This window comes from Penaeus japonicus, unplaced genomic scaffold (genome assembly GCF_977035675.1).
Source record: "Penaeus japonicus unplaced genomic scaffold, GWHDUDI00000001_assembly GWHDUDI00000034, whole genome shotgun sequence".
Classification (NCBI taxonomy): domain Eukaryota; kingdom Metazoa; phylum Arthropoda; class Malacostraca; order Decapoda; family Penaeidae; genus Penaeus; species Penaeus japonicus.
The window spans coordinates 23,662,038-23,667,037 of record NW_028234436.1 but is presented as its reverse complement, the minus strand read 5'-3'; positions in this window follow the sequence as shown (position 1 = coordinate 23,667,037).

Genomic DNA, 5,000 nt, shown 5'->3' with positions numbered 1-5,000 from the left:
AGAGAAAAAGAGAAAAAGAGAAAAAGAGAGAAAAAAAAAAAAAAAACGAGAAAGAGAGAGAGAGAGAGAGAGCAGGCGTAGGATGATTAATTAAAAGGATTATATCAAGAGTCAATCATATTTCTTTCTGGTAGATAATACCAACTAATTAACATTACTGTAGATGTACATGTCATCCCCTCAACGAGATTAACTAATATATCATTCAAAATTAAACTAAATTTTGACAAGCAGGGACAATCGTAATGGTAATAATGTGGATAATTGCTTTAATAAGGATTACATTAAAGAGAATTACCATAATTCTGATTAATTAATTAATCTGATGATGATATTCATGAGGATGAAGATATAATAAGTTTAGATAAATGTATTGTTGTTTTGTATTTACCTTTTATGCTGTTGATGTGAAAATTCTTGCGAAAGAAATTGAAAAAAATCGTATTAACTTTCTTTTGTGTTGAGTAAAGACTTTGTGGTTTACATTTGCAGATGGGAAAAAGAGAGGAAAAAAAAGAGAAAAAAAAGAAAACGAAAAAAAAAAAAATAATAAATATGAAAAATATGACAAAATGATAGTGTAAAATTAATACAAAAAATATATAATAATTACATCAAGGAAAGATATATGAATATAAAACAAGAGAGATAAAGATGGACATAAAAATCGGGCACGCTTCTAGTATAAAACGAACAGAAAAATGAAGAACTAAAACATAACATATAACATGAAAAAATAACACAATAATGAAATTAATATGAAAATAAAGAGGCGAAATAGAAACAAAAATCAGACACGCTTGCAATATAGAACGAAGATAAAAAAAAAAGTACAATAAATATAATAATAAATAACACAATAGTGAAATCAATATGAAAATAAAGAAGCTAAATAGAAACAAAAATCAGACACGCTTACAATATAAAACGAAGATAAAAAAGAAGAAGAAAAAAAAAATGAAGAGTACAATAAATATAAAAATAATTAACACCATGATTAAATCAATATGAAAATAAAGAGATAAAATAAAGATAAATATCGCCATCAACGTCTCGCCGTCTCCCTCTTCTTTCCGTCCTCGTCCGTTTTTGGAATGTCCTTTGCTTTCACTTTTAGTCCTCCTCCTCCTCCTCCTCACTTTTGGTGTGTTCTTCTTTCTCTCCTCTTCTGTTTCCTCTTTCTTTTCCTCCTCCTTCTATCACTTCTTTCCTTCATTTTCTTCCGTCTCCTCCTTTCCTTCATTATCTTCCTTCTCCTCCGTCTCCTTCTTTCCTTCATTTTCTTCCTTCTCCTCCGTCTCCTCCTTTCCTTCATTGTTTTACTTCTCCTCCTTTCCTTCATTGTCTTCCTTCTCCTACTTTCCTTCATTTTCTTCCTTCTCCTTCGTCTCCTCCTTTCCTTCATTGTCTTCCTTCTCCTCCGTCTCCTCCTTTCCTTCATTGTCTTCCTTCTCCTCCTTTCCTTCATTGTTTTACTTCTCCTCCTTTCCTTCATATTCTTCCTTCTCCTCCTTTCCTTCATTGTCTTCCTTCTCCTTTCCTACATTCTCTTCCTTCTCCATTATCCCTTTCCCTTTTTCAACTTATTTCTCTTCCTTTTCTTCTTTTTCCTCTTCCCTCTCCTCCTCTTACTCATTTTCCTTCTCCTCTTCCTACTCATTCTCTTCTTTTTTCCGCTTCCTACTCTTCTTCCTACTCTTCCATTTCCTTGTCTTCCTCCTCCTTCTCTTCCTCCTTTTCTTCCTTCTTTCCCTTCCCTTCTCTTACTTTTCAATTTTTATCTTCCTCCCCCTATTATTAATAACAATTTCATTATTATTGTTATCACTGTACTTATCTTTGATATTGTAATCATTATATTCATAAAAATGATAATAATTATACTAATAATAATGATAACAATGATGCTAATAAGGATTATAATGATAATGATGACAACCATCATGATAACGATAAAAATAACCATTAAAGTGGTAATGATAAAAACAACGAGACTAATAATGGTAATATCAATAACAATAATGATTATGATAATAACAGTAATAGTAATTACAAGCTAATAATGAAAGTAATAATGATGATAATAATCATTATATGTTTTATCATTTTTGCTATCATTATCATCATTATCTATTCATATAATTCTCTATATCCTCTTTTGGAGATATGTCACTCGTACAGATAATAATTACATAGATTTCCATAACTTCTAAGCTAAAAAAAAAAAAAAAAAAAAAAAAAAAAAGTATTTACGTATAAATCAATAAGAAGAAATCTCAACATCGAACCCGATCGAGGCTTTGGATCACCGGATTCCGGTCCCGAACTTTTATCCGCCTCCAATTTCATAATTGCTGCTATTCGCACTCTATGCTCGTTCACTATCGCTGCTTCGAAAACCGTTTATCTGCACTTCGGTCAGCCATTCGTATTCGCACTTTATCCTCGTCTATATATATATAGATATATAGATCTGCACTTCCGACATAGGGTAATTCGCTCTTATATGTAATCATTTCATATTCGGACTGTCGTCTTTATTGGCTATTCGCACTCCGGGATTTTAATCTTATTCGCACTCCTGTCTCTTCGGTCAGCCATTCGTATTCGCACTTTATCCTCGTATATATATATATATATATATATATATATATATATATATATATATATATATATATATATATATATAGATCTGCACTTCCGACATTGGGTAATTCGCACTCTTATAGGTAATCATTTCATATTCGCACTGTCGTCTTTATTGGCTATTCGCACTCCGGAATATTAATCTTATTCGCACTCCTGTCTCTTTTACGTGGAGAAGAATATTGATCAACCTTTAATATTCCTCATCTTTAAACACACCTTGATGCGTCACTGACCTGCAGGAAAAAGGGAAGAAAGGAGGAGGAGGAGGAGGAGGAGGAGGAGGAGGAGGAGGAGGAGGAGGAAGAGGAGGGGAGGAGGAGGAGGAGGGGGAGGAGTAGGGGAGGAGGGAGAAGAGGAGGAGGAGGAGGAGGGGGGAGGAGGAGGACGAAGAAGAGGAGGAGGGAGGAGGAGGAGGAGGAGGAGGAGGAGGAGGAGGAGACGGAGGAGGAGGAGGGGGGAGGAGATGTAGAAAGACGAAGGAGAGGAAGAGGAAGAAAAGGAGGAGGAGAAGGAAGACAAGAACGAAGAGAAAAATAGTTATAATAATTATGCAGAGACGCAAAGAGAGATAACAAGCGAGACAGAGAAGAAAATAAAGCGTAGAAGAGGAATATGGAAGGAAGGTAAAAGCGAAGGAGAGATCAAAGGAAGAAAAAGGTAATTAGGAACCAGAGAAAGCGATATCACATGATAGGAGAGAGAGAGAGAGAAAGAGAGATGAGAGAGAGATGAGAGAGAAGGAGAGAGGAGAGAGAGAGAGAGAGAGGGAGAGCGAGCGAGAGAGAAAGCGAGGGAGAAGGAGAAAGGGAGAGAAAGAGAGAGAGAAAGACAGAGAGAGAGTGAAAGAGAAAGTGAGATAGAGATAGAGAGAGAGAGCAAACTAAAGAAAGAGAAGAAATTCAGAAGAAAGGAGAGAAAAAGAAGTAAGAAGAAAAGAAAGGAGAAATAGAAGAATGTTGATAAAAATAAAAGAAAAATGGGGGATGGCGAAAGAGAAAAATAACGTCATAAAAAATGAAATAAATAAGAGAAAATATCGAAAGTAACAAGAAATAAAAAAAGAAGAAGAAACAGAAGAGAAGAAAAAAAAGGCAATAAAAGACAAGAAAGTGCAGGGCAGCGAGAGTGGGCAAGGAGAAGGATGAAAAACAAAGACAAAAAGGGTTGTCCAGGGGGGGGGGGGAGCCCCCTCTTGCCCCCCCCTCCCCCCAAGCATCCCCCCAACTTCATCTCCGAGTGATAGGATCTGCGGGCGTGATAACGGCGTGGAAATGTCCTGTGCGGGAGCGTGGTGAGGCCCAAAGAGTGAAGGATTGTAGGATTACGGGATTTCCCTGGCGAGAAATGTAGGGGCATCTCAGACGTGGGTGAGGCTGTGAGGGAAGGATGCTGGACGAGAGAGAGAGAGGGAGGGAGAGAGGGAGGGTGGGAGGGAAGATGGGAGAGAGGGAGGGAGAGGGAGAGGGAGTGAGTGAGGGAGAGAGGGAGGGAGGGAGGGAGGGAGGGAAGGAGGGAGAGGGGGAGAGAGAGGGAGAGGGAGAGGGAGAGAGAGAGAGTGAGTTAGAAAGATAGATAAAGAGGGAGGAAAAAAACTAGATAAGGAGAGGGAGAGGGAGAAAGAAAGAGAGAGAGAGTTACGATAGATAGATAAAGGAGAAAGAGAGATGAAGATGAGAGATAAAGATAATGAATGACATAATAAACAAGATCTATCAATAAATTTCCACTAATATATAAATACAAAGAAAAAAAAAACTTTAAAAATCCATTCACTTTTTCGCACAGTCATATAAAAAACAAAAACAAATTTACATACATATCTTCAATCTATTCATTTATTCATCCTTCCATCTATAAATATAAAATACAAATTATTAAGCAAAATGATTACGTATTCATCCTTTTGTAAACTGTGAATACATCAACGATAAATTAGATTATGCACACGATGAAGGAAAAGGTTATTAGGCCAGACTGATTAGGAATAATTAATGAAAACATAAAGGTAATTAGAGAATAGAACATGACACATGATTTAATTTCATGAGAAATTTCAAGTGACCATTATTAGGTGGATAGATAGATGGATAAATAGATAGAGAGAAAGGGAGGAAGAGAGAGAGGGAGAGAGAGAGAGAGGAAGATGGAGGGAGGGAGGGAGGGAGGGAGGGAGGGAGGGAGGGAGAGAGAGCGAAAGGAAAGAGCTAGAGAGACAGATAGAGAGAGAGAGAGAGAGAGAGAGAGAGAGAGAGAGAGAGAGGGGTGCGAAATGGATATACTGGAGCAGGAGAGATAGAAAGAAGGACAGAGAGTGAAGAGAGAGAGAGGAGAAAGAGAGAGAGAGAGAGAGA